This window comes from Typopeltis vanoorti, chromosome 13 (genome assembly GCF_054136105.1).
Source record: "Typopeltis vanoorti isolate ZY-2024b chromosome 13, IOZ_Tvanoo_1.0, whole genome shotgun sequence".
NCBI lineage: Eukaryota > Metazoa > Arthropoda > Arachnida > Uropygi > Thelyphonidae > Typopeltis > Typopeltis vanoorti.
This window is the reverse complement of record NC_143561.1, coordinates 112,950,387-112,969,506: the sequence shown is the minus strand read 5'-3', so window position 1 is coordinate 112,969,506 and position 19,120 is coordinate 112,950,387. Positions and strand designations below refer to the sequence as shown.

Genomic DNA, 19,120 nt, shown 5'->3' with positions numbered 1-19,120 from the left:
TGATCAAGTGCACGATATTGTATTGGATGACTGGCGGGTCAAAGTGCATGAAATTACTGAGACTATAGACATTTCTAAAGAAAGTATAAGATATATTTTGTATGAAGAATTGCAAATGAAAAAGCCTTTGCGTAAGATGGGTGCCGCGCTTGCTCACAGCAGATCAAAAACGCACTCGTATGAAAATCTCTGAACAGTGCTTGGAGCGTTTTAACAAGAATAAAACTGATTTTGTGCTTCTATTTATTACTATGGATGAGAATTGGATTCACCATTACATCCTAGAATCCAAACAGCAGTCAAAACAGTGCACAGAAGCCGGTTGTTTAGTACCAAAGAAGACAAAGGTATATTCCATCAGCAGGAAAGATAATGGCATCAGTGTTTTGGGATGCTAAAGGCATTTTGTTTATTAATTATCTTTTGAAGGGTAAAACAATCACCAGGGAATATTATTCCGATCTTTTAACTAGACTAGACGAAAAAAAATCGTGAGAAAAGACCTGGTTTGCAGAAGAAAAAAGTCATCTATTATCAAGACAATGCACCTGCCCACGAAGGTATTTTGGCAATGGGAAAATTAAGAGATCTGTGCTATGAATTGTTGAAACATCCATCCTATTCCTCAGCTTTGGCTCCCTCTGAATTCTATTTCTTCCCTAAACTAAAACTCTTCCTCTCTAGTCAGCGTTTCAGTTCAAATCAAGAGGTGATTGCAGCTGTAGAGGGGTATTTTGCAGATCTTACTGAGAACCACTACATAGACTGAATAATGGCGCTGGAGCATCGTTTTAATAAATGGAGGCGATTACGTTGAAAAATAAAAATATTTTTGAAATTATAAATTCGTTTTTTAATTGTTAGGCTGAATACTTTTCAGACCACCCTAGTATACGGATTCTCTAATTATGTTGTTTCTTTTGATAGGGCAAGTAAATGTGAAAATTTATTTCTACAAAGTCCAGGGAAAAAATGTAAACATTGATGGTGTTTCTTTTCATCTTTTTTTCCACTTGTGAGGGAGGAAAGAGCTCAATTGTCCCGGTTGGGCATAGATATTCCATAGAATTCGAGAAAAATACTAGAATTAAACATTGATTAGGAAATACACAAAAATGAATCGAATAACTCAAATCTAAAAGTCGTTTAGCGTACTAGATGCTTGAGAAACTCTGTCACTATCACAAATACTTTCTATTATTAAAAAAATGAAAATGAAAAGAAATTCCAAGAAGATATTAAATTTATTCATCTTTTGCATAATTATGATTTTTAATATTTGATTTGAGCGCAACACAATATAAGACCAATAAATTGATAAGTATAAGTTTTTTTTTTAAGTTTATAAGATATACTGAAGTTCAACCGCCACAAATAAATAAAAAAAAAACATCCATGAATTATATATACGGTACCGCTACTAGCTTTTCATGGGCCCTGTGCAATATTTTATTTTTGGCCCCCCATTTATATATAATCAAATTCCTGCCATGTACCCTCAACTGGTGTACAGGATATGATAGTACTACATGAAAAAAACTACATCATTATTAATTTCCTATCTACAATTTTCCTCCAAATCAGTCTGTTACTTGTCAAGACTCCAACATTATCAGTTCTTATATTTGTCTTCTAAGGCACTGTTTACTGTATCAATCCACCTACATCTTGGTCTTCCTCTGGGTCGTTTTGCTGCCAACCTGGCAGAGAACACTTGTTTTGCTAATCTTTCCTCGCCCATGCTGTTTAAGTGACCATACCACCGGAGATTAGCTCTGCTAACGCATTCCTGGATGCTGACAATGTAAAGTTCTTTCCTAATATCCTCGTTTTTAATATGATATTGTCACTGATGCCATCTGTTCACGCCTATAATCTTTCTCAGGACTCTCATATCTGTGGTCTCTAGTCTTTGGTCAAGTGTTTTACTTCTGACCCAGCTCTCAGATCCATAAGTTAAAACTGGTTTGAACACTGTTTTGTAAACAGCTAATTTAGTGTTCCGACTAATTTCTCTCTTATTACATATGAATTTATTCAATTGACTTCCCACCATACCAGCTTTGCTGATTCTGTTGTCTATTTCTATATTTAATTTACGATCTTCAGTAAAAATCGTGCCTAAATAGCTGAAATGTTTTACTTGTTCCACAGGTTCTCCATTCACAACACAGTTGATATTTTCAATGATTCTGCCTATTTTCATTGTCTTTGTCTTTTTATTGCTGACCTTCATACCATATCTATTACAACAGCTATTCAATTTAGTCACAGAATCTTGCAGACTTGTAGCAGATTTATTTACAAGTATAACATCATCTGCATAAAGCAAAGAGCTGACATTAACATCTCCAATTTTGATATCATGTTTAATACCACTTTCCTTCATAATGTGATCCATATAGATAATGAATAACAGAGGGGATAATGTACATCCTTGTCTCACACCAGATATAACATTAAACCATCTTCCTGTACTTCCTTCAATTCTAACTGCTGACTTACAACTCAAATAAAGACTAAGTATTGCTGGATATAATGCCCCATTGACACCATATAACTGCAACGTATTGAATAGCTTCTCTCTTGGCACCTTGTCATATGCCTTTTCCAAATCGACAAAACTTAAATACAGATCTTTGTTATATTCCCATGCTTTCTCGACTATTTGTCGTAAAGTGAAGATCTGATCCTGACAGCCTCTATTTGGCCTGAATCCAGCTTGTTCTTCACCAAGCTTTTCTTCCACAATTCTTCTCAACCGTTTCTCAAGTATACGTGCATACATCTTGCCAGGAACACTAAGTAGGGAAATACCTCTGTAATTCTCACATGCAGTTTTATTTCCCTTTTTATATATGGGTACTATCAGAGCTCTACTACAGTCATCGGGAATTCGTCCCTCTGTCCAGGCTTTCTGAACTATGCAGTGCAGCCACTGTAAGACTCTTATACCACCATACTTCAGCAATTCTGGTCGAATATCATTTACTCCTGCTGCCTTTCCACATTTCAAGCCTTTGATGGCTTTTTCTACTTCTAGTATGGATATGTATTCCTGACTGCATGCCTGGTCAGTGTTTTTTACCACTGTGCTGTCATCACTGCTTGTTTCATTTAGAAGTTTTTCAAAGTAATTACTCCATACCTCAAGGATATCTTTTTCTCCCGTTTTCATGTCACCTTTATGATATCTAATTCCTTTTATAGCACTCTTTCCTCCATTCTTAAGTTTCTTCAACAACCTCCAGAATATTTTGCCACCTTCTTGATATTTATTTTCTATATTCTTGCCAAAGTCCTCCCATGACTTTTGTTTAGCTAGTTTTACACAGTGTTTAACATTCTTGCATTTGTCTCTATATTCTCTGAGAGCACAAGCTGACTTATTTGACTCTTTAACTTCCTGTGTCCACCAGGGAGTTCTGATTTTTTTATCCTTGCACACAACCTCACCACATGCCTCTCTGGCTGAATCAATCAGGGTTTTCTTCAGAGTTTGCCACTGAATCTCGAAGGTTTGATTCTGTTCTCAAACTCTTTCATTTTCTTTTCAATAATCGTTCTGTATTTTAGTCTACAGTTCACATCTGAGAGCTGCTCAACTTTTATTCGCTTTAAAACTTTCTTACATGTTATTCTTTTCAATATGAAATTCAATTTTATCCTGCTCAAGACTAAATAGTGATCACTTCCAATTTCAAATCCTCTGTACACTCTGGTGTCCTGCACAAGGGAGAAAACATCACTATCAACAATAATATAGTCAATGAGACTTCTTATTCCTAGCTTCTTCTCTGCATGTGAATTTGTGCACATTTTTATGTTGGAACATGGTGTTAGTAATAACCAGTCCATGTCCTGAGCAGAAATCCAACACATATTTGCCATTATTATTAGCTTTGCTCTTTTCTCCAAATTTTCCCAAAATATTTTTGTATGTCTCACAATCATTTCCTACTCTGCTATTTAGATCCTCAACAAGGACCAACTTTTCATTTTTCATTGTGTCAGTTGCTTTTTCTAAAGCCTCAAAAAATTCCTCCACTTCTACCTTAGTAGAACCTTCTGTGGGACCATAGGCACAAATAAGTCTCATTGTCCAGTTCCCCATTCTCATATTTGCCCACATTACTCTACTTGAGACTGACTGCCATTCAAGAAGATTAACCTCGTATTTTGTGTTGAATACTATGGCTACTCCTTCTTTTCCTTGATTGTCATTGCCTGAATATAACAATTTGCATTTATTGCTCAGAAAGATCTCACCAGTTTTGGTCTTTTTTGTTTCAGTCACCCCTATTATGTCGATCTGGTACTTATCTAATTCCTCAGCTAGCTCCATTTCTTTGCCATTCAGGCTTCTTAAGTTGATAGTACCGATCTTTAACTCTGGTGATGTTGAGTTGGGATTTATTTTCAGATTTGTTCCAGTAGCTGACTTTTCGCTGTTATCCCTGGTTCCCTGGCGATCACAACGGGGGCCTTGTTTAACCGGGCGACGCCCCAGCCGGCATGAAATTTTGTCATGTTGTACCATCATTCTATATTTTGGTTTAACCAATAAGAATACAATTTGGTTGGCTAAATCCCAAATTGCCAGCCCATCCTCGTTCGTTCAGTATCCAAGTAGATACCCAACAGGGTGCACCACGAGACGGTGAGGATTGGACATTAGGTCAGAAGCCTATATGAATATATATATATATACAGGGTGTTCGGGATAAATTTGACAGTTTCGTAAGGAAAAAGAAAATCTTCTTTGTATCTATTAAATTTAATGAATTGACAAAAAAACATTACAGGCAGAGTTAATTACAATACTATCAACAAGATTTACTCAAAATAACCACCATTAGCATCGATCACAGCTTCAATTCTGCTTCGGAACCTCGAACAAGCTGATGCTACAGTCTCCCTGGGAAGGGCCGCAAAAACTGTTTTAATTTTATCCATTAACTGGGCTTTTGTATTACTGGAAGTGCGATTGGTGTCTTTTTCAACTACGCCCCATACAAAATAATCCATGGGGTTAAGGTCTGGGGAGTTTGGAGGCCAAACATTTGGACTGGTGAAGTCGTAGAAATTTTCAGACAACCATTTTTGACTTTTCCCAGAGGTGTGGCAAGGGGCCGAATCCTGCTGCCATACATACGGCCTACCATTGGCTACCCTTGTTATCCAGGGCTTGACTACAGTTAGCAACTCCACGAACAAAGCCCGAATTCCAATGCCAGGGTTCTTCAACACCTGTTCCTGCAGATTTGCAAGGAATTCTGCTGTACGAACGCAATCAGATCGTCTGCTAGGGATCTTTCTTCTTGCTACATCCTCGTAGTCACCATTGCAAGTCTCTAGTTCATGCCAGATTGTTTTTACTGTATTCAGGGAGCATTGGGCAGCAGTCGTAATATCCTTATTTTGATGGCGGGCACGAATCATCATGATACAAGTTATTCTCTTCCATGATTCAGGTGGGTTCCAGCTATCCATCCTTTCTGACATCTTGTATATGAATGAAGAAGGGTCCAAACTTTTAAATTAAGAGAAGTGTGTGTTAATACATGTAACTTACGGAAAAATATAATTAATTATAAATATGTCAAATTTATCCCGAACACCCTGTATATATATATATATATATATATATATATATATATTTATTTATTTATTTATTTATTTATTTACATACATACATACATACCAGTTTTCCAAGTCCTAAACACACCTAAAATACAAAGAAGAAAAAAATCTCCATAAATCATAATGGTAAACTGGGAGTTAGCCTGGATGTCGTGTAACTAGTTGTACTGCAGGAAGCGCGCATTCCCTCTGAGATGCTGGCAATGCATAGTATATGATCTCTCCAACAAAGCTAGCCCCCACAGAGGAGAGCTAAGGAAACCAACAAATATTGCAGCCATAAATACATACTTTTTCTAGCTGAAGAAAATGTCGATTGATTTCTATTTGTTAGATGACTTTCATGACTTTGAGAAATACTACCTGCTAGTTTATCAAGGGGGCTGGCGTGGATATTGCATATTTGTTTTCTACTTTCATTTGCCCACTTCCTTATTTTATATGGAGTAAATGTTACACTTGAAGGTTATGTCAAACAAACATTTCCATTCGAGAGTATTGTAGCATTAAAGCAATTCTCCAAGTTGGCCTCTAGATTACACATAGTATAGAATCCGATGCTAACGAATCATTAGGTTTCGCAACCAGATAATGAATAATTCTCTTGTCGTTTACAGTGCCAGACAAATTTTGAATGGATATATGGAACTGTATTGAGACTAATCCCGGAGAGAAGACTTGGTATCTTCTACGTGGATAATTTGACTTGGCTTTCTTATAGATCATGAAAGACAACACAATATTATCTAAACAAAACAAACGAAAACCATTAAAAAAATCATAGAGAACAACAAAAATTATACAAAAACATCAATAATGCATTCAAACAAGTTGGAGCATCCAGTGGCGTATTTAGGTATAGGCAAGCGGTCGGCAACCTTTTTGGAGTGAAGAGCAATTTTTAAAATTATATCTGTTAAAAAAAAATTAGGGAGCCGCACGCAGTAATGAGTAACCAATGGTCAGCGGGCTGCATGCGGTCCGCTCAGGTTTTTTGTGCGGTCCACGGTGTTCGTTTTGCACGGTAGAATTAGTATATTTTAATTAAAAATCTATGTTATGAATGTTGATTTTTCATGTGGATTTATTTGTGCAGGTTAAAAAAATTAAAATATACCTAAATAATGGAAAATAAATTAATACTTTCTTATCAAAGAAAAAGAAAATATTCTTTATGCGGATCGAACCGAGAATTTGATTTACTATTTAATTGCTCGTCACTGCTTTCAATTTAGAAATTACATTAAAAATATTATAATTATATTATCCATTCAGTTTTTTTACAGTAACACGTTATCATACTTGTAAAACACAGGGGTGGCATGTCACACGAAATTATATGATATTTTTAAATATTAAATAATAAAACAAAGGTTTACTCCTCCGTACAAAAACATATGTATAAAATCCAATAACATACCTATTTGTTTAATTTTTTTTTAAAATTTAAAATATCTTCTTAGTGCGACTTTTGCTGTTGAAATTCTTGGGATAGTTTCTCAATATCCGGCGAATACGCTTATTTTCATTTTCAAATGACGAAAGACTCACGTTGTTTAGTTGGTTTCTCAACTTACCTTTAATAAAATTCATATTAGAAAATATTTGCTCACAGAAACATTTCTATCCGAAAAATCGATAGAAGTCCAAATACGTATGTTTTTAACTGAATGTGTCTGGTAAACAATTCCACGTGTCAAATACAATCTGATCTTGCTTTTTAAGATCTTCCATTTCAGACCATTTGTGTTGTGTTGCCAGGTAGATTTTTGTCTTTCCTACTCCTCCAGGTTAGCTTCAAGATTACTAAATTTTGAATTCCACAAATCCTTGGTTTTCAGGTCCTCTAACTCAAGTTGAAATGCAGCCTCATCAATTCCAGCAACAGTTGAAAAATTTTATTCGGCAGGATTAATTTCAAGTGGTTGCAATAAAAATGACATAGTTGCGTTGTTCTTTCTAAACTCCTCAAATCTCTCATTAAATTCAGATCGCATATTTACCAAAATTTCTTTGAAAAAGGTTAAATTTATGGAATTATTATCAACTTGTTCTTTTTGATATTTCTTCAACTTAGGAAAATGTAATAAAGTGCATTTCTCTAAGTCAGTCGCAAACAAATATAATTTTGGTTCAAATGAAATCACTTCTAAAAGCAAACTGCTGTATTTCGATTTCCCTGTAGTTTCTTATTTAGTGCGTTTAAATGGGAAGTCATATCCACCATAAAGTAGAATTTTTGTAACCAATGAGTATCTTCTAACTGCATATTCAAGATCTTTTTGTCTTAGAAACAACTTAACCTCTCCAAGGCAGGTGGAAAATCGTATCAACACCTCACCTCTGGAAAGCCATCTTATTCTATTATGCAAAAGCAGATCGGAATATTCGCAATTGATTTCTTTAAGAAGATCACAAAATTGCCGATGATGTAGCGGTCTTGCCATTCTTTTGTTAACAATTTCTACAACAAAATCCACCCCTACTGTTATCTCTTTGGGAAAAGTTTGTGCACAAAGTACTCTTGATGGATTGTGCAATGAAAGGAAACACGTCATGCAAAATTTGTTTTTTAAATAAAGAAACAAAACCTTTTTTTGTATCTTTCATGCTCAGCGCCCCATCGGTCGCAATAGATATTATTTTGGTAATATTAATACCCTTACTTTTCAAGCAAGTGGTAACAGCAGATTCAATGTCTTCTCCACGTGTTTTTCCTGTAAGTAGCAGTATATCGAGTAATTCTTCCTGAGGCCCTTGAGAGTTTACGTATCTACAAATAAGGACAATCTGTGCAATGTCATCCATATCGCATGATTCGTCACAGGCAATGGAGAATCCTGGTGTTGAATTTAGATCTGTAACCTGCTGATTTGTTATATATTCTGCCATTCATATAGTTCTCGCTTACAGTCTTATCAGATAATGGCATGTCTTTTGTTTTTGTAATTATTTACGCTTTGTTTTTAAAATCGGAGAAGAGAAATTCGAACATTTTAATAAAACATTCTTTCATACTCACCGTCCGTAAAAGGTTTTCCTCATTTAACAACTTCTTGAGCGGCCACAAAACTAGCAATAGTTGTATTTCTTGATGCTTTTTTTATCCATTTGGAAAATGAACATTTAGTTACGTTTACTTTGCCTTGCAGCTCTTCTACTGTCTTTTTTCTTTCATCTCCCCGTGGACATGCTTTGTCAAATGTATCGTTTATTTAAAAAATGACTTTGTATATTTGATTTTTTATCGTTTGAAAGCTTTCATGACATATTAAACACATTGGAAATCCTGATGTATTTGCTACAAATGCGTAGGTTTCGGTCCATTCAGTTTTAAACTTCCGATTTTCTTGTTCTATCTTTCTCTTCTTTGCTGACATATTAAATACTATAAAAATATTTTTATTTTGTTAATATTTAATTTAATGTTACAATATGCACGTTACGTAATACAATCACCAGTAAATGAAAGCACTTCAACGTCCACTGCAAAACCTTTACTTATTTTAAAAAAAGTGAGCAGTTTTACAGACCAAACCAGCACTATATGCGAAGACAATGTGTGCATTCAGACAGGCAAGCGCTACCGTAGTCCACATGTGCTAGCCTAGCGTGACATATTTGGTTTGATAAAGTAAAACAACATAAAATATAACTTAAGTTTAATTATTTAATTAAAACTCATGATTTTGTATTACAAGTGTTATGTTTCTGATCAGGCTAAATGGCCTCGCCTACTCCCGTATACGGAAATAAAAAGGCGTTGGCTGATTTTTTTTTTTTTTTTTTTGTTTCTGATCATATTCATAAAATAATTAACACAGTCCATCGCAGTGATTCTTACTATCGCATCATGAATCAAATCAGGAAGATTATTTCTTTCCATTCCCGAAGACAAAACCTCTCTCACATAAGATTTTATCTTCGAAAAAATGTTTTCTACGGCATTAAGCATGTACGAATATGGTGAAAGTAATTTTAATTGGCATGAATAATTAAAACAAATATTTGACAAATCAGTGGGTTTATGAATTCTTGCATTATCCATGATAATCCAAGACGAATGTAAAGAAGGATTATCGCGTATGATTTCAAAGAGTTCAAATATGAAAGTATTAAATTTTTCAGCATCGCATGTACTATTTTCAATTGTAAAATATCCTTTGACTTAATGTAAAATGTCCTTAATTTATTGCAAATGCTATATTTACGGTTTTTAGTTTTAATTTAATAAATAACATTCATTTTGCATTATTTAGAAATAGATTGTTTAATAAAGAAAAGAGCCGCAATTATTCATTAAAAGAGCCGTATGTGGCCCCAGAGCCGCAGGTTGCCGACCGCTGGTATAGGCCGTATAGGCCCGGGCCTAGAGCGGCAAATTTTGATGGGCAGCGGAAATTTCCAGACTCTAATTTTTTAATTATAATATGTTCCTTATATGCCGCATCTACTCACAAGTAGAGAAATATTTTTATTTTCCTCATTGTAAGTTTAGTCTGCAAGCATATTGGTATGTAATCAGATTCTGCATAACTATGCAGACCGAGACACCTGCACGGAAACTACTGTATTGTTGTCAGTAACTCGACACAAAGGCAATAGGGATTAATGAATTTGATCCCTTTCTTACTGAGCACATTGCCAAAAGCGGGGAAAAAAAGGAAACGGTTTCGTTTCCTATCTTTCCTTTGCCACTCATGAGGAATTTATCAAAATAACGGGCGAGAAAGTAATCAGATTTATTGTGGAAGAACTTAAAATAGTGTAGTACTATTCGATAAGTGTTGACTCAACGCTAGACTTGTCTCATGTTGATCAGCTGTCCTTCACATGGAACTCCTGTGGAGCGTTTCTTGCGTTTCATTCCTATCGTAAGTCACAAATCTGAAAAGTTACAAGAGGCGTTATTGACTTCATTAAACGAGCTTGGGCAAATTACAGAGGCAGGCATATGATAATGCTCGTAACATGTCAGGCAAGTACACAGGACTGCAAGCAATACTTCTTGAAATAAATCCATTGACAGAATTCACACCGTGCGCTGGACATTCTCTGTCTCAAATTGGTACTTGCGCTGCCGAATCCTGTCCATACTCTTCTGCATTTTTCTGATGTCCTTCAGAAACTGTACGTATTTTTCACATCTTCAGCACATCGGTGGAGTGTTCTAAGAAAGCACCTGGAAACTTATGCAAAAGTAATCAAACGTTCTTTGCCTAATCGTTGGTCAGCTCGTGATGATGCCTGTCGGAGTCTTCGTGAGGGATGGACGGAAATAATTTCCACTTTGTCCGAAATTGAAAATGACACCACCCATAAAAAAGTTACGTTATGTGAAGCAAGTGGGATTCTATGGCAACTTCAGTCACTGGAGGTTGGGATCATGAGAGGCGGCACTTTCTGCAGGCCAAGGGGCGGGAAATACCTAAACACGCCACTGGGTACATCTACTTTCCCAGCATGTGGCCTAAAAACTAATCTAAATGAAGTCCATTGCAATTTACAACCACGCAATCCTAACCTGCTATTTCCAATAAAACTTCAACTTGTTACACAACAGTTATTTTCCACCATCTATTACAGCTACATTTTCACTTCTAATGCTTTCTTCTTTCACGAGGGGAAGGGGTATCTGTCAGATACATCCCATTTCGGATAATGCTAAACGTAGAGTCCTCTCTTTACGATCTGCTGTGGCACAAAATTTCAGTAGCACGTTTTGTAGGATTCATTTTTTTTTTTTTTTGCCATTTCATTGTCCACAAAATTCTAATGATTACTAAAATCTCTTCGATTTATTTATCTTCGATGTTTTATTTACTGGTAATATCCGAACATCTTTCGTAAGGACTGCAAAGTTCAAAACTCAAATGGCTTTACTATTTTTACTGATCAGACTGTAAAAAAATGTTCATGCATTTGTTCTCAGCAATTGTCCATCGCACTTTTCCTAATGATACATTTGACCTTTATTATCCAAATCTTTTATTGAGTAAATGTACCGTAGATGTCAGTTCACATTTAGGCAAATCGAACATTCTTTGCCTCAGGAGGTATGAAAGACACCTTTTTTTGGGAAGACCAGTTTCATATCTCTTCTCGGAAATGAAGAACCTTTGAAAACGGTTTCCAACTGAAGGTGAGTTAATCAGTTTCACATGGGAGATGGAAGGTTGTTTTCATGGCTAGAGGAAAATGGTGGAAGTAGCTGTCATGTTTGCTGAACCACTGATGACAATTCTCAGCTTGCCAGGACTACTGTGTTAAACTGTCCTGATCCTCCATGCTTAGCTTTTCCTACATCTAAATGGTACCATCATAAAATCACCCGAAGATGACTGACTTATGCCATTATTCCCCTCCTCCTCTGTCTCTTTCTTTCTCTCTGCCTGATCTAGATAAACACAGCAAAGCCACATCAAGAATAGCTTGCTGCATATAATCCTCTCATCTTTCTTTAGAAAGAAATCAGGGATGTGCTGTATCGATTCTACATCCAACTTCTGGGCTAATGATTAGGTTTCCAGTTGAGCTCATAACTTGTGCTTCATAATTAACATCCACTTCCTATCATTTGTCATCGTTCCTACTTGTCCAGCAGCATCTGTCCTACCATGGAAGCAAGCTAAATAAAAGAATGAACCTTCATCCATCCTGCTGATTATCATGTTTGAAAATATCATCAACTAAATCTGCTAACAGCATTCATTCCCAACAGAGAGTAGGCGAGGCCATTTAGCCATAACAAATTTTTGAAGACTAACTTCTGTTCTTATGAAATCACTAGCTTAAAAAAAGAAAAAAAAAAGCTGTCTAAAGATTATTAGTAATTTTATACGGTATCCAGGGAGGAGTGTACGACATGTACTGCCATCATCTCGTAGTCCATAACTCTAGCATTACTTATTATTATCTAAAATAGTGTGAGTTCAACGGTCGAGTTTTCTGATGTTTAGGAGGAAAAAAACCGTTCTTGCCCAGGACTTCAGACTCATAAACCGGTCGAATAAAGCATAGAAAATTTCTTGTAGTATCGAATAGAACTTAGAACGGTATTTATTCGTGCTTACCTAGAATGCAAACTTCAATTCTACAGGGATACTCAAGTAGTACTAAAAATGTAATCAAAGAATATAAATTTAACTTGTGCCCTGTGCCCATAGTTTGTCAAAATGACTGGAGATAACTCAAGGGAACACAAAAATAAATAAGCGTTAATATTAGAAACATCGCTTTCCGTCTTAAGAAATGCAACATGCATTGCCGAAGATGAAATGCGAATTGCTGGCTATTAATTTAGATCTAAAAACGTTGTCAACTTCTTTCTTTGGAAAAGAAATGAGACCAAAGGAAAGAATAACGAAACTAAGGTAATTGATGTGAAGTCATTAGCCTTTATATACAAGTAGCCCAGTCGTGAAGGTACTTCATGCACAAACTTTATTTGCTTACAGTTGTATAAAGGATGAAACAAAAATATAATTTCTTGGCATCTTTAATAAAAAAAAAAAATCAGCTCACGCCTATATGTTCCCATATAGGGAGTAGACGGGGCCGTTTACCCTAACTAACTTATGGAGACTGAGTGGGCAATTCAATCTCCACTGGTAGCCAATCAGAGATATAGCTGGCCCAAGGCTATCACTGAATCATCGGTACGCAGTGAAGAAGGCGGCAAGCTAGTGCCGCCATCTCGTGGTCCCTAACCCTAACACAATATTTTTAATGTCTGAAAATAGTGTGGTTTCGACGGTCGATTTTATTGAGTTTACGGGACGAAAAACCCGAGTTTCCTGGAGAAAAAACCCACTAGCCAGAGATCGAGTAACTCGGGAACTGGTCGAAAAAAGGCTTAGAAAAATATCCTCTAGTCGGCGACTAGATTTGAACCACCAAATCATTTCTTCGTGCGGTCAAGCGATGTAGAGTGCAAACGCTACATCTACTGAGCTACACAGGAAAGGTCGCATGATATTACCAGTTTTTGGTTTCAATAGGAGCCTACCCCACTTTTGAAAATTTTTGGGCCCTCTAAAACAAGATTTCAACATACGTCTCAAGAAATTTTATATGGACATACTTTAAATGTACTTATTTTTCATCCTCTCACTTCTTTTCACACACAACGGAATATCTTAGATGACTTCTTGTGAAAAAGAGTGAGAAATACTAGTTGTAATTACTGGAATACTGGTATATGAAGTCAGTGTGTGTCAATAGTTTTAATAACATTTGGCAATCGGAAAGAATTCCCATAAAAATCATTTGCACTGGTAATCAATGGTTATAATAATAGCTACATGTCGAGTTTAAATGGTTTCTTTTAAATTAAGGTCAGTGCTTAAGTCTGTGAGGTAACTGCATTGTGTCTATTAGCTATATGAAAGAAAAAGTTAGTCGATTGGCAGAGCCTCTGCTACTAATAGCTCAAGCAAAAAAGTTAAGCAAGTTTGAGCGAGGTTAGTCAATCGTTCGATGTTGTTGGCCCACTCTCCCTCGATGAGTCTTTGGACTCCCTTGAGGTGTCACATAATAATGATAATTTTTTTTTAACATTTTATTATTTCTCAGATAAAATACATACATTATATGAAGACAATTATAAAACCGGACATCATAAAAAATACTTTCTCGTACATTAAGTTTTTTTTTAAAATAATAATAACAATAACTGTTTACAACATATATTATTATAATATTCATAATGATGATTATTACAGATGTTTCTTTGCAATTTTACACTCTGTATATACAATATCAATGGATATAATCACTCTATATTGCATACTTTTGTTACAGTTATTACATACATTTGTTTACATATAATACATACATTACATACTTTGGTTTACATGTGATACGTACATTACATGCACTTGGTTACATATGATACATCTTGGATGAGAACTAATTTCTCTGCTTTCATCCTCGAAGCTTATATGTAAGCTTATCTGAGGATTATATAATAATAATAATAATAATAATAATAATAATAATAATAATAATAATAATAATAATAACTAACCTTTTAATTTCCACGCATTGTGACGATTCTTGTATGGCCATTACATCAAAGATCAATGCATATTTAATTTGGAAGATATAAAATTGACAAAATAGTATTCCATCACTGGAATATAATTTTTTACTATACACGGTTATGGATATTTCATTGTGAAACTATGATTGTTTAGCCAATGATTGTATATCACTATAATACTTGAATTTGAATAATAATTTAAATAATAAAATTTAAATAATTAAATAATTAAAATAATAAAAATTTGAATAATACAACCCTTTAAATCTTTTATTCCAAAGGGAGTAAGCCAAGATTTTAATCCTTAACTAACTCTTTGGAAGATCTGTGGGGCACTACTACCCTTAGCTATCACTGATAGCTGAGTTAGGGTCTGTCATGTCATTTCCTGGACATCATCAGAAAGAGAGTACAACGTCGTTGTTTTAAACCCTAACAAGTATATAATTTCCTGTGCTTGATTTTCTTGAGTTGCAGAGTTAAAAGATATCATTTTCTATTCAGAGCCCGTGTAGCTCAGTGGAAGTGGCGTTTGCATTCCACAGCGCTTGATCGAATGAAAAAAGACTTGGGTGGATTCAAATCTTTTTGCCGACCAGAGGAACATTTTACATTAAACACAAGAAAATCGACCGTCGGACCCACACAATTTTCACACAAAAAATATTGTGTTAAGGTTAGAGACCACGAGATGGCGGTGCTTGTTAGCCATCTCTTCACTTGTGTGCTTCACCAGCTAACTGTGATTGGCTACGAGTGGATATTGAACTGCCCACTCAGTCTCCAAAAGTTAGATAGGGCTAAAACGGCCTCGCCTATTCCTTATACGAGAATGAAATGGCGTTAACTGAAGAGCTGATTTTTTTTCCATTCAAGAAGCCCGGTTTTGGGGATAGAAAAGCAAACTTGCTTATTCAAGTAAGCTTTTTTCGTTCTGTCGACTAACTAGAGAATCGTAGACTAGAGAGAGAGAGAGAGAGGAACATAATGTTCTACTAGTCGGCGAATAAGATCACACTTACAATCCTCTTCTTTTTCTGACTGCCTATACTATGGGAAAGAATTCATTTCCAGAGAAACTATCCAGGAACAGAATTTTATGTATTTCCATAGGGATGAACTATTACAATAACACGAGTGTTAGGACTTAGGGCCACGAGATGGCAGCAGCTGTCTACCATATTCTCTCTCTCTCTCTCCCTCCCCTGAAAAGTTTTGATTTATTGATAGTTCTGACTCACTGTTAGTAAATGCTTGAATGATTATGGCTGGCTGCCTACTGGTCTTCAAAAAGTTAAAGCTAAAGGAACTCTGCTTACTTCTTTTGGGAAATAAAAGGTTAGAGAGAGAGAGAGAGAGAGAGAGAGAGAGAGAGAGAGAGAGAGAGGATTTATTTATTTTTTGTTTATTACATTTAGTAACTGTTGTAATGATCAACATTTTCATTGGGTTCGCTGCTATGGGTTTCCTCAGAATCCATATTCATGTAGTTGATTCTGCTTGCATCCATCCTGGAAATGTGGAACATATAAAGGGAAGAATATCTAGACATTGCTTGAGTTATTATTATTATTATTATTATTATTATTATTATTATTATTATTATTATTATTATTTCGGGCGACTCCAGGAGTCCTTAGACTCATCGAGGGAGGCCCTAAACATCATGTCCACACAACTATGCGATTACATTCTCACAGTATCTATCATACCTTGTCTTGAACTCGTTCACCGTCATAGCACCCACAACAGACTCTGGCTGCTTATTCCACTCATTTACCACTCTAAAAGTAAAGAACCCAGCTCTAACACCCCTGCTAACCACACTCTTTCCCAGCTTCCATAGGTGTCCCCTAGTTCTCCCACCACCAGTCCTGATCTCAAAAATATCCTCTGAATTAATCCTATAGAATCCCTTTAGCAATTTGAATGTCTCAAATTGCTAAAGGGATTCTATAGGATTAATTCTATGGGACTAATTAATTTTAATTCTAATATTTTTAATTTTTAATTTAATTAAAAAAAATTTTAATTTTAATTTACAATTTTTAATTTTAATAGGACTAATTAGGATTAGTTCTATAGGACTAGTTTCTGCAACCCACAAATCTTCAACCTGTTCTCATATGGTTCATTCCATAGACCTGTTCTCATCTTAGTCACTCGCCTCTGGATCCTCTCCACCTCCTCCCCATCAAGAAGGAACCGAGGTGACCAAATCTGGGTACAGTAGTCGAGATGAGGTCTTATCAAGGCTCGGTACAGAGGTACAATAACTTGCTTGTCTCTGCTCGTCAAGGTATTTTTCAACAACCATTATTATGTTGATAATATTATGTTGATAATATAATCCTATCTCCAATAGTAGAGGGCGTTTAGCTGCAGTGTACGAAACGAAAATGCTGGATGATATTATGCTTTGCAATGGACTGTTCTCTTTCAACTGATCCAAAGGTATTCATTTTGGAAAACGAAATCACTTTTGGAAATAGTAAGTTGTCTATAGAAGCTGGTATATTACTAATTAGCATTCCCGATCTCTGAAATCAGTTTTGAGTTATTTTGAAAATGACTGCATTTCCTGTGAATGAATAAGCATAAGGGTTCCAAGTGTATATCTGTGTGTTTATGCCTGCGCGCCGAAAGATAATTATTAATGTGTTCCATAGAAATTAAACTATGGTAAGTGGAGGTCTCCTCTGTTTGTGTGTTTGTGCGTGCGCGCTCGTCTCCACAAAGAAGCATAAGTGGATATGATCTCCCTTTCTTAGGACTCCATGGAGGTACCCATGCAATAATAATCATGATAATGCATTCCATACCGCTGTTTCATATGCTTTATTTATAATTGAAGAGAAACTTGGTCTCTTCTCTAATTCTCATTAGGAAAAGATATATACATTGATTAATACTACCATTTACTACTATTAATCGTTAATACAATAATTTCTTTTAAACTCATTAGGAAGCAAGTACTGTATATAAATGTTATGCACTTAAAAAAAGCTGAAATAGCTGTTATAGTTTAAACATTGTTTTTGCCGTAATCGGAAATTTCAGGAATGATAATTGTGTAGTAGAGATTACACAGGTTGGCCTCTATATGTGCAAAAACTTAACTGTTTTTATGATATTCATTATTATTACCCATCACCTCCCAGCAAAACCATAACCAGTTGACCCACTGATTCACCCATTCCCTATACCTGTGAAATGTAATATTTACAAAGGTGTTTTCTCTATTAATCGTGTCTATTCTCAATAGACTTATCCACTTTCCATGATGTAAAACCTCGCACCCATTGTGAGACTTGTTAATCCATCTTCATTTGAGAATACCAATGTAAAGATCAAGATAAATGTATCCTGACAAGATTTGAACTTGGATCTTTTCCACTGAAAATGGGACATGGTATGACACCCTTCTAGTTGCACTGTGGAGACAAATTTAGGGTTTTTGTCTACATACTGCTTAATCTGTGCATTAGTTATGATGGTTCATCCATTCTCATTTTACTTCATCTTCTAATTGGTTTTCCTAAGAAAATACAGTTTATCATCATTTTCTGTTTAATGTACATTTTTCCAACTCTGCAGGATGTCTTTCTGTAATAATAAAATAATTGCCATTGTCCCTTCCAAACAAAGCACAGTCGTGAGGGTCTGTGATTATGTTCATTGCATGTGATTAAAATTACTGGTATTTCTAGATAATTTTCACCCAGCTTCTGAATAATGTTATAGCATTATTATTATTATAGATTTTTGTTATGGATTTAGATAAGCATTATTATTATTATTATTATACAGACACCTCCATGGAGTCTGTAGACACATCACGGGAGGGCTACTTAAAAAAAAAAAAAAAAATTAATGAGGCTTATGACTCCATCGAAGTCAGGGAAATAATATATAATAAAAATAATAACAATCATGAATACCTGTACAATATGTCATATTTTACCTTGAAATCATCAACAGACAAAGTGCACACTCTGGCAATCTCTCCACTCTCCAAGCAAAAAATCCAGTCTTCACTCCCCCACTAACCACTCTTACTCAATTTCTATGGATAAATTCTAGTTTTCCTCACATTGGAATAGTTCATCCACATCAGTCCTATAACCTTCCTCACCCAAAGCAACTTATATGTTTTTATCATATCCCTCCTTATCTGCTGATCAACCAGCTTCAGTAACCCACAAATCTTCAGTCTCTTCTATGGAGCATTGCACACATCTTAGTTACTCTCCTCTGAAATTATAATAATTCTGTTCCTAAATGCATAATTGAAGTAGTTGGCATAATTGTACCCACTTAATATTTTTCAGTGGAAAATTAGGATAGGAATGGGATATATTGTGAATTATACCAAAAGGGAAAACACTTGTAAAGCATTTAATTGTGTCTTTAAGTTCAAGTTCAAGGAATTAT

At 35.4% G+C, this 19,120-nt stretch overlaps 1 protein-coding gene across 1 annotated transcript in view; it reads left to right on the top strand.

The window, feature by feature from the left end:
• The first annotated feature begins 17,067 nt into the window (after nucleotides 1-17,067).
• LOC150100477 (protein Mo25-like) overlaps nucleotides 17,068-19,120 on the top strand; it is a 182,163-nt gene continuing 180,110 nt past the window's right edge. Inside the window, exon 1 of the mRNA XM_090402309.1 lies at nucleotides 17,068-17,177. The gene's annotated coding sequence lies outside the window, so the exon portion shown is untranslated. The remainder of the gene's footprint in view (nucleotides 17,178-19,120) is intronic.